The sequence below is a fragment of the Maniola jurtina genome, chromosome 16 (genome assembly GCF_905333055.1).
Source record: "Maniola jurtina chromosome 16, ilManJurt1.1, whole genome shotgun sequence".
NCBI classification, from domain to species: domain Eukaryota; kingdom Metazoa; phylum Arthropoda; class Insecta; order Lepidoptera; family Nymphalidae; genus Maniola; species Maniola jurtina.
Window position 1 is genome coordinate 7823791 of NC_060044.1, and position 12554 is coordinate 7836344.

The window sequence follows — 12554 nt, forward strand, 5'->3', positions numbered from 1 at the left end:
GTTTCTTGTTTTGACTTTAGGTACTTCAGACCTCACTAGTGAATAGTGATGGGTTAAACCAATTTTTTAATCGACTTACATTAATTGTTTCGTGAAGTCTTGACACTCGAGTCTTTGCTCCAATTTTCCAATTAACGAAGGAAATTCTGATTTAAATAAGAAGCTTAGGTTTTATCATTTCACGTTTTTGTTTTTTTTTTTTTCATTGTAGATAACTAATTAGATAGGTAAAATTTTATCAAGTTGGGAATCTAGTACCTGCTTATGTAGTGTGTCAATAATTATATGTAGTTAGTTTCTGGCTTTGACTTTAAAAACCAACTACAAAATGTAATACAATTTAAATTGACTAATTTAACTTTAAACACTTTTAACAGTAAATAATAATTTTTGAACGCGTTGCAGAAACGGGAGTTATAATAAAATTTTGTATGATAATTTTTTTTTCGAATTAATATTTTTGTTTTATAATTTTTATATTTAAGTATTTTCCTACCCAAAATGGGTAATACTATTTATGACAAATCGTCCTAATTACAATTCAGCTATCAACACGCTATCAACAGATTATACATAATATTACATAAGGTCGGTTCACTTAGTCGATCGTTGAATAAAAGGAAACTGGGTAACTTCTTGTTAGATTGTAGGGTTAAAAAAAATATCCGACGAATTGGGAACCTCCTCATTTTTTTGAAGTCGATTAAAAACAACAATATATAAAAGTAAATCGCGGTTATCACACTTAATATTATAAAGGCGAAAGTTTGTATGTGTGTGTGTGTGTGTGTGTGTGTGTGTGTGTGTGTGTGTGTGTGTGTGTGTGTGTGTGTGTGTGTGTGTATGTTTGTTACTCCTTCACGCAAAAACTACTGGACGGATTTGGCTGAAATTTAGAATGCAGATAGATTATACCCTGGATTAGCACATAGGCTACTTTTTATCCCGGAAAATCAAACAGTTCCCACGGGATTTTTAAAAAACCTTCATCCACGCGAACGAAGTCGCGGGCATCAGCTAGTGTCAATATAAAGATGCCCATTAAATTTTGTGTCACGATCGAACCCAGTCCACATGAGCCTTTCAAAATAAGGCTCTTTCGCACTGCATCCGATCCAATCCAACCGAAGTAGTCGTAGTATCTTTGTATACTTAGTAGGTACTATTTGTGTATGGGGTTGCGCACTAGATCCGAATTTTGTGTTTCGAAATTTTCCTAAGTCTTCCGAATTATATTTGGAACATTGTTAATGGCATCGGCCGAATTATTATGTAAACAATATATATTACTTGTCTGAACTTAACTGATTCTCGATCCAAATCAGAGTCGTTATGCGAGAGTGGTTTCGGAGAGTGAGAGAGAGATCCGAAACGGACCGACTGTAAATCGACATCAAGATTTGATCTGAGTTTTCTGGATTTGAATTTTCTTGCATTCAGATTGTATTCAGTGCGTAAAGAGCCTAAAGAGCCAGAATAAAGATTTGCGTAGAACGTAATAAAAGAGAAAAAGGAGAACAACCTCCTAAATTACTAAATACAATAACCGCGATACTGACATTGAATTTTAATACCTTCCCTCCAATCGACGAAGCTCATCACTACCCCAAGTACCTGGACGCACTCGTGCATTCACCCTTCCCTTATCAGTTTTGATGTAGCGAGTCGCGAAAACAGGGCGGAACTAGATAGGAACGGAAATGACAAGTATATTTTAAAGTTTATGTTTTGCTATCTATTATATAATTTCTTTCTTGACTCCGATCCGTCTATATTTCTAACTAGCTGACGCCCGCGACTTCGTCCGCGTGAATTTAGGTTTTTCTGAATCCCGTGGGAACTCTATGATTTTCCGGGATAAAAAGTAGCCTATGTGCTAATCCAGGATATTATCTATCTCTATTCTGAATTTCAGCCAAATCCGACCAGTGGTTTTTGCGTGAAGGAGTAACAAACATACACACACACACACACACACACACACACACACACACACATACAAACTTTCGCCTTTATAATATTAGTGAGATTTAGAAACCTTTTAGATAATATCTCAGCCTGAAGTGTTGCAGACGATCGATAATATTAGCACTAGCCTTACTATTTTAACGTCTCACAAAAAACTGTCCTTCCAAAATAGGAGTAGGAATGGCACGAAGCATGACCAATTATAGCCTATTCGATTTGATTTTTGCAAAGACGTCTAAAATGTATTGTTATCGCTGGATTTTTGGCATAGAGAAGAATCTTTTTGAAACACGTAGTAGATGGAAATACACGAATAAAGGCTGCTTTACGCCGAAGAATTAGTGACAACACGGAATGCTATTAATTGAAACATTGATTTTGCTGCCATAAGCAGCATGCGGCAGTCTATTTAAAAAAAAATTGAGATCACAAAGTGCTATAAAATTAGAATATTACGATAGCTTTTGCAGTCTACTGACGAATTTTGCAACTATACACAATATAATTAATTGCTCTACCATGCGGACCTGTCGTATGCCGCAATGTCACTATGTTGTTTTGGCGTAAATAAAGAGGGGTCTCTCCGTCACTTGCTCCATACAAACGTAGTTTCAATTCAAAAACACACACACATAATATATTATCTAATTCCGAAAAATTAAAGGTGCGTGCCCGGGATCGAACCCTCAACCTAAATTAACTACTGTACCTATTACCTACATCAAATCAAATATTGAAAACCACTTATTACCATCTTAAGTCAACTGTTTCCAGACAAAATTCGATCTCCGACAAAAAGCCATTGTCTGCAATAGCTCTAAGCCTACAATACTAATTAATAGGTTATACACAAAAACGTATAGCTTATCAGCATCAGTTTGCAGTCTGCCTCTAACGTATTGTGATGTAGGTATTGATTATATTTGTACAGTTCTGCTCCAATTAGATACCCAATGACCCGTTTATTAAATTAGTCGAATAAATATTACTAGTATCACGAGGCTTTTTAAATAAATAATTGAGAATATTTTATTCAATCAAACTTTTACAATACTTAATTTGAATCGTCAAAAGTCGTCAAATGCATCTATCGACCCCTGATCCGGAATGAATTTCCTACCGAGAAGAACCAGCAAGAAACTCGGCGGTTGCTTTGAGTTTAAACATCATGGGAAATTTCATAGAAGCAGTGATAGCCTAGTGGTTAGGACTTCGGCCTCTTATTGGGGAGATTCGGGATTCGATCCCGGACACATAAATTTTAGACATATGCGTGTTTTAAGCAATTAAATATTGCCTACTTGTTTTAATGGATAAGGAAAACGTCGTGAGGAAACGTGCCTGTCTGAGTTCCCAATGCTGTGAGAAGATTACCAATGTGCACTTGGACAGCGTCGAGGACAGGAGAGCCGACGTGCTCAGAAGTGGGGGCCATTGATGGGTTGAGAATTGAGATGATGACAAAATGGATAATTACTAACCGACTTCGAAAAAAGGAGGAGGTTCTCAATTCGTCGGAATCTTTTTTTTTAGAGGCTCATGTCGCCTCCTCCCTCTGCGTCTCCCTAATAAGGACCCTGGATGGGCAAATTTCGACAAAAACTTGAGTGAGCCGTCTTATATTATTACTAGATGATGCCCGGGACTTCATCCGCGTTGAATTAGTTTTTTTTAAATCCCGTGAAAATTCTCTGATTTTCCAAGATAAAAAGTAGCCTATGTCCGTCCCCGGTATAAAATCACACTGTGTACTAAATTTCATTAAAAAAATTCAGCGGTTGAGTCTTGAAAAAGTAGCAGACAGACAGAAGACAGAAGACAGAAGACAGACAGACAGACACACTTTCACATTGAGAATATTATAAGTATGGATGGATGTAGGTACGAGTTGTTATAATTATTATCACTTACGATAGTTTACATACTTCATAGTCATAGTGTTTTTTCTTATTGAGCTAGGCCCATTTCCCATTCCATCCGTAATAAGCAGCGCATTGATATCCAACATATAATAATACCGCGGCGATTCCACTCACGATGAGCCCGTTATTGAACCAGTCGGATAAACACCGAGCACCTGTGCTTCCACATTTACATAAACACACCATGATAGTTCTTTGTTTATTATAGCGTGATAACTGTTTTCATTATGGACGCAGATTTTCCGCTTATGCGTTTCGATAAGTCTTATTTATATAGTGACTTATGGAATTTTGTGTTTATTTTACTTCAATCCATATTATTATCCTTATCTTATAATGGAAAAACGTAAAATTTTTAGGATCACTTTATTGTCCATCTATCTATGTGTTTGTCTGTGTGTCTGTATGTCTAACGCTGGGTCTACAAACTCATCATTTTGCAAGTAAGTTCTTTCTATAATGTAGTTCCCCTCTAAAAAAATTTAGGAATCCCACTCGAGACAAGATGTGGTGCGTCAGCTGGTTTCTAGTTTATAATCCATACTAATATTATAAATGCGAAAGTGTGTCTGTCTGTCTATTACATTTTCACGGCCCAACAGTTTAACTACTTTTTATCTCGGAAAATCAAAAAGTTCCCAAGGGATTCCCAAAAACCTTAACCGATTTGTATGAAATTTGGTACCGAGGTAGCTTGCGTCCCTGTTATTAACATAGGCAACTTTTTATCCCGTAAAATCAAACAGGACCCACGGGATCTTTAAAAACCTAAATCCACGCGGACGAAGTCGCGGGCATCCTCTAGTATTATTATAAACTATATGATTCTCGTAACTTCTTCCACGGGGATATAGATTAAAATCCGCTTTCATTTTCCGGGATAAAAAGTAAGTAATGTCTTAATTCAGTGTATAGGCTATCTCCATTCCCAGCCGTTGCCCGTATAGAAAAGAAAGTAAGAGATCATTTAAATCACAATAAAATTCGTACTAGAGTTCGTAAACAATGTTTGCCCTCCGTCTATGTCACTAATGCATTGTGGCGCATTGCTATTCAGCATACAGCCCTTTTTTTTTTTTTTTGTTGACGCTGGGGAATGCATTTACGCATCCCCCCCGGAGGGAGGGTATGTGGGACTCGCCGGCCGAGAGGCGACCGGAATACCCACTAAACCCCAGCGGCGCTACTGCGCGTCGCCTGGCGACTGGGTCACGGGAACGGCCGAAGCAAACAACCGCGACCCAGCCAGCGACGTCTGCCAAGGCAGACCCTCCACCGGGGACCTACTCGGTCCCCATCGACGCACCTCCGGGACGCACCAACGAAGTGCGTCCCCCGACCTTGGGACGCGCACGTCGCCCGCGTCCCATCCTCCGCTTCATCCACTGTGCCCTCTGCTAGTCAGAGGGACACGCGGAGAAACCTCCCCCCTGCCAGGTCATTAGCCATAGCCAACAATATCTCCGAAGAGAAATTATTAGCCATGTTACCGGGGCGCACCGGCCCGAACACTGCTCTTCCCCTCGGACGCATCCAGAAGGGACCAGCAGCATCCAGGCACACTGGGAGGTTACCTGGCTGGCGCCCCCAGCATACAGCCCTGCTCCGATTCGATTCGCGATGAGCCGGTTATTAAATCAGTTGGATAAACACCACACACCTGTGCTTCTAGATTTGCATACGAACACTAATAGTTATTTGCCTAGTATTGCAATTAAGTTTGTTATCAGTGTCTTTGTTTACCTCCGGTACGGGAATATGGCAGACTCGTCAAAAAAGCAGTTTAGAGGCCAGAATAAATAATAATAAAATATCCTTGTTAGAAATGTGAAAATATGTGTGATGTTCACAAAAGAAGAAGAAGAAGTTCACGGAAGAAGATGCAAATATGGGTGATGTTAGATGGAAAATTATAGAAAACTCACTATCGGGTCCCGATTACAACAAAAAAAACTAGACATATCTACTAGCTAGATTAAATACTAACTAGTTTTTTTTCTGCCGAGAAAATTATAATAGACATTATTTCTATTTTTATTTATTTTATTTAAAAACCACTTTATTGGTTAAAACTATGACAAAGAATAAAATGCCTGAGGAGTGAAACGTATGTATTTTAGAAGCTTTGTTGATGTTGTGTGCTGGTGGTATTGCTTACTTGGTTGCTTGCTTTTCCTGCATAATTTGTAGTGAGAAGGTGGGCAGTGCATATCACATGCTGCACGTTGTATCGTACAGATTTACAAGGAACCAAAAGCTTAATTTGCTATAATTCGCCATACCAAAGAAATCTGTATGATGCAACATGCAGCATGCGACATGCACCGCCTGCTCTCCCACTGATAAATATGCAGGAAAAGCCACCAGGCAAGCCACACGCACCACCACCACGCAGCACCACACAAATCCCAACACTACTCGACGCACGTTTCGCCCCGACACCTGTACAATATACATATGATACATCTGTATCATCTGTACAGATTTATCTGTATGAAACAGACAAATCTGTATCATACAGATTTATATGTTTTGCAGGATTTTAGCGAAGTAAGATTGTTGTGCCTTGTATAGTAATTTGTCTAACTTCTAATATCGAGAGGAAAATTCTTGTAGGTACCTACATATTATAATTCCCGAATTAATTTTGTGTTTCTTGAAATACAATCAATCAACTGAGGATATCAGCTAAATTAATTATTATATTAGCATAAATCAGTAATGCAGCTGCGTCATCCCATTGGCTGAATTGAGTCAACTCAATTACATGAAATCGAACTATTAACTCGTGATATATGTACAAAGCCATGCCATTTATGCCCCGATTACTTGATTGTCTTTATCGGATTCTAGTTAAGATAATCCCTCAGCCCTACATATATTATAATGTATCGAGTTATGGTTTAATCAGGAACCGCGCCAAGGTTTGATTGCGTATAACCACTACTTCCCGCAATGTTGTCGATAATTTCTAATAGGTGCCTACAGTTTAATCAAAGACATTGGGTGTCCACATCCCACGAGCTTGTAGGTTTTTGCACCATGCTGATGGATATACAGAGTGTTTGATAAATCATAAACATGACAAATGAGGTATGTTGTACCAAATGATGCCATACGAGTAGATTCCTTCATTGTCTTTGCTGCTTGATAAACGCGATCAGCTGTTTGCAGGGTTGTTACATCGGACTTTGGAGTTTTATATAAATTCTTTCAGTCTCCATATCTCCCACGGGTATTACGCTACTAGGCTCATTATTTGTTTGATACATCTATCTACACATCGGTCCTAGACTACTAAATTAATAACCATCAGTTAGCATAAAATTAAATCGTATTTTTGACTTCTGAATTTTAACATGCCATGAAATTCTCAAAATTGACTTAACTTTCTTACCTGATAGACTCACAGAATTACTTGTACTAAATACTTCGTAATTCCATGGATAGACCATATTAATTACTCATAATAGGTACATTATGTACTGCGACATACATTTAGCCCTCGATTACTTAATTGTCCTTTAGATACCTACTACTTAGTTAAGAAATTTCCTCAGCGGTGTACTTACATTGTATAACTATAACGTTATGGCTTAATTAAAAACTATTTCCATTTTGAACTTTGAATTTACTTAATTGATCTTTAATTAAAAAGACTTTAATCAGAGTTGTACATAATTTAATATCACTTTCTTTAACATCTGTTCTAATTTCTGTTGGAATAAAACCTCTATTTATCTGTATTTATATCATATGGTTTTATTTTAGGTACTTATAATAATAAAAACCAACACGCCTAGGTTCATTTCAACGTAATACCCTACCTACCCCCGAGTCCGTGTTTTTACATTTTTTATGAGGAAAGTTATTAAAACTTGCTAATTATTTAGCGGCTTAATCTCCACCAGCGAAGAGGATATAAAATGTTTTTGCGTCGTTAAAGTAAGTAAAAACAGGATTTGTTAGTTATGTAAGCTCAAGTTTCATTTCACCTACTTTTTATTACACTTTAGACAATTTTGTTTAATTATAATGTTTACTCCATTTACTTCAATTTAAAATAACCATAAGTTTTCGGTGGTCACCGAATAATAAGTATTTTTGCTGAATTATCTGACCCATCCCTTTCTTAGTAAGAAACTTACATGCAAAATCTCAAGTAGAACCAGAAGTCGGTCCATTTAATATTCTTTTATTTATGGTAAAGGTACATAATTACGCACAGATTTGTACCACAATCTTTTTACGGTGGAAGTGCTGAACTATGAAATTTAACTAAGTAAATTTTGCAACGTGATGTATACAAATACATCTTAAGAATTTATTTTACAGAAAGAATTAAAATTATTATCGTATTACCATCAAAATTTGACTTGACAAAGATATTGCGTTTAGAAGTTTATAAATTGTACTTAAGTTAAAGTTAATTTTAAAGTAACTTTAGATTTCAAAAGTGAAAGTCCTATATATACACTAGATATGAAAACATCTTTCGATAGTACACTAGTCGTACACTTTGAACTTCTATCACAATCATCTATCATTAAGGGGGAGTCTACAAACAAAACTATTTCAATTAGCCGAGTGTATGACGCTTCGAAGTACAGTAACGAAAAGTTATCAAATATTCATACAATGCGGTATCGATTCCACCGTACACCCCACTGAAAGATGCTATCGGTCACCACACCCATATTATTATAGGTAATGATACAGACGGACGTGCGACCGTGGTCTAGGAGCAAACACTATTAGATACTAGGTTGATCTTTTGATACAGCTTGACTTGTTAAAATTGGGATTTCCTGTATTAATCTAGATATTGATATTAGATACGTAACTAGGGCCTCACAAAGTGTTAAAGTTTTCTCTCGCCGGTAAAACTTTCTTATTTGTAGGTTTTGTGGATATGACGAAACGTTATCCGATATCGATGTAAGCAATGAAGAGGCATAGATGTCTTATATCTAGGCACCGCATAAGTGAGTAATATAATTGTATGTATAAATTACAGAATCTATCAAACCTGTAATATTAAGTAAGCAGGTTTTACAAAAAAAAAAATGAAATGTTTATTGTAAATTACGAAAAAAAAACTCTATACTGAAGCACGCATCACTTACCTACGCACGCAGCTAAATTACACAACAACCCGAATGGAAAATGAAATGCCTGCTTGCAAACCATTAAGCAATATTTTGAATTTACACTCGTCCCTTCAGTGCTCTGGAGCTACGGAACTCGCTTCCTCAACCCTATGGAATGGTGTAAAATGAGCGCGGAAAACTGGTAATTACTCTCGCTTTTGTTGCTTTATAAAGAGGTGGTTACAACAGCTTTGAAAATACACAAATGCTACGCACATTTTCTTTGATAAAGCATTTTTTGCATTACTAATCTAGATTTGAAAATATTACGCAGTGTAAGAAAAACCATACAGTGATCCGCGCGACGCCTTTGATGATGGCAAGAGCCAGCATTACTAGACAGAATCGGCACCATTTGCCCCAACGAGTAATGAAAATAGCGTGTACAGGTTGGATGACCCATCCCGCGTCTCCCCCTCACATCTCTTACTTAGTTTTTAGGAGAACAGCTATCGTATAGCAAAAAAAATTCAGTGTGCACAGTTTCATATCATTTTTAGGGTTCCGTACCCGAAGGCTGCTTATGGGATCCTATTACTAAGCCTCCGCTGTCGGTCCGTTCGTCCGTCTGCCTGTGGGCCGTATCTCGTAAACCGTAATATATAGAAAGTCGATTTTTTTACAAAATGTGTATTGCCGCTTTAACAACAAATAATAAAAAATTCAAAATAGTTACCACGAAAATTAAAAAATTGTTTCTTGTATAATGCTACGGAATCCTTCTATACGAATCCAACTCGCACTTAACAGATTTTTTTACTAGCCGTGCGCCCGATGGGATTTCCCATCGCTGACATCTCGGGAACCACCCACTTTTCTCAAATGTTAATTTTGGGGCGGACCTTAGCGGTAAGGGATTAAAATTAAAGACAAAAGTTTTTTAGGAAGTTCGTCATTTTTGAAGTTAAAAAATATGGAAATAATACGTAAGTGCTTAGATTTATTTATAAATATTGACTGTTGGTCTGTTTCAGAATTTTATAAAGTAGATTACTATTTTAATAATTAATAATAATAAAATACCAATGACACCCTGTAAACATTCTGTAAGTAATATTTTTTATGTTTTATTATGTACTAGCTGATGCCCGCAGTTTCGCCCGCGTGGATTGGTCAGATCCCCTGCAGCATCAGGATTGAGGAGTTGGACTCCAAATTTTTTATGAAACAATGTCGCAAAGTTTCTCTATCGATTAAAAAAGAAATGACGCAAATCGGTTCAGAAATCTCGGAGATTTCGGTGTACATAGATAGAAAAACACAACTCCCTTTTTGAAAGTCGGTTAAAAAAGTAGCCTATGTTACTCAATTCTCTATCTTCTCTACTTGTCTGTGAAAATCCCGTCAAAATCGGTTCAGCCGTTCCCAAGATTAGCCTTTTCAAACAGACAGACAGACAAAAATTTTAAAAACGTGTGATTCAGTTATGGTATCGTTCAAATAACCATATGACCTTAATATGCGGTAGTTATTTCGAAATTACAGACAGACACTCCAATTTTATTTATTAATATTAGTATAGATTTGTGTGTAATAAAGAATTTGTACTTACTTAATAAAATAATCTAAAATTAAGAACTATTAATATATTAATCAGATTAAGAAAAAAAAATTACCACACAACGTGACTACTCTTGACAATGAACACGCATTGTTCGGAAATTCTATCCCTCTTGTGTTTCAAACAATACTTTTTCTATCCTTACCTACCTTTGTCATAGAATAACGATTGAAAAAATGCTAAGCTTTTTTAATCAAACACATCGCAATCCGTCAATGGGATACGCTGACTAAAACAAAGCGATAAATTAAGGCAGGAAACGGGAGGCGAACGGCGCTCGTATTGAAAGATTTACTTCCTCTGTTTAATTGCAATAACGGCTAGGCACGTTGGTATCGTATTTTTCTTTTTACACTCCACCTCTTATTGCCTTCGGGCCGTTAAATAAATTTATGACACCCAACAAAGTTCAGCCCACCTCAGCCTTTGCGGCTGAAATTTGGTGGGAATGTGGAAGAGAAATAAAAAGCTCAGTCTCAGGTGCGTCGTAGATGAAGCTGGCTAGTTTGATTATAGTCAGAGAGACAGCCGCAATATTTTACGTGATTTTATTATTTTACTAGATGTTGCCTGCGTTCTCTTCCGCGTAAATCTATGTCTTTCCCCGGGATACAAGCCTCTGAGTACATTGATATGATACAAGCTGTCTCTGTCCCTCTCGTCAAAAACGGTTTAAGCAAATGAGCTATGAAAAGCTAGCAGACAGCCATACAGACATACTTTTTAAAGGTAAACTCAGTTTAAAAGATAATACTATTTTATTTTATTTATTTTCTCATTTATTATCTCGGTTATTTAATTCCTCAATTATTTTATAAATATCGCCACTGTCAATCATCACCAGAGAGTTTCTAGAGCACAGACACCTATAGTCCGTGAGGTATATACGTTGAGATGGCTATGGGGGTGTGAGGCGGGTGAACGCCCCACACACCCCCACATCACCCGCGCTCGCCCGCAACGGGTTAGTGCAGGGTTTGTGCGGGTGTGCGGGGCGTTCTCTCCCCGATTGCCATTTGAACCTGTCGCGTACTATAGAGAACTGTCAGAAAGGGTTAGGACGTATGAATTCAACCTAACAGTATGGATGTCTTATTTGTGTGTGTATTTAACTTTTCCCTCTACCTCTCAGTCTATAAGCTCTTGACTCTAGGCCGCTCATAAAAGTTACTTAACGCTCATAGTTTCGGACTACCTTCCCGTGGACGCAGAATTTCCCTCTAAAAACTTTCTCGGACTCTAGTTTTGTTTCCCATTGTCGTAACGTTAGGGGAATTCGTCATTAAGCAGACTTGATGGACTGGACCCTAAAACTTTGGACATATGCACTCGCAAACTTTTGATGTTAAATCCCCGCAGTAAAAAAGTTAAATTTCAATTACATTTTCTTTACATAAACAAGGGAAAATTCAGAAACTCACATTAGCGCCCGGCTGCTTTAAAACCGCCGATCTAATCTGAAACAAGGAACAAACACGCCTAAATAACAATAAAATTCTAATAAAAACTTTGAGCACGCAACCGAAATTGTATGGGGAAATTGACCAAATTATTATTTACGGGTCGAAATTAAAACAAGGCATTATAAGATATTACTTTTCCCCTGTTTAGAATAACTCAAATTATGTTGGTTAATACAGGTTACTAAGGTTCTGTTTTATACTCCGTATAATACAGAAAATGGGTTAGTAGGTATATTGACAACAAACAAATTGATGCTGAGTGATGAAAAATTGGTAGAAAATCCTAATCACTTGGTTGATATTGGCACTATTTTCTAAAATTGTTTTCTAACCAGTATTCTGTAAAATATGAAATGATTTGCGTCGTTTAAATGATTACACAAAAACCCCAAAATGCCAATATTAAAATTGTAGCGTTTTGCGAAAGTGAGATATGCAAAAAATACCAAAAAAATAGTCCTTAGAGTCTAATTTCCAAAACGTACCTATT

General features: G+C 37.1%; 1 protein-coding gene across 3 annotated transcripts in view; it reads right to left on the reverse strand.

The window, feature by feature from the left end:
• The window catches only part of LOC123873411 (semaphorin-2A), a 427879-nt gene that overhangs the window by 235570 nt on the left and 179755 nt on the right, over nt 1–12554 (reverse strand). For 2 of the 3 annotated variants that reach the window (XM_045918254.1, XM_045918255.1), the window contains exon 4: nt 12023–12058. The exons of the other annotated variant lie outside the window; for it this stretch is intronic. The gene's annotated coding sequence lies outside the window, so the exon portion shown is untranslated. The remainder of the gene's footprint in view (nt 1–12022; nt 12059–12554) is intronic. 3 annotated transcript variants of the gene reach the window in all.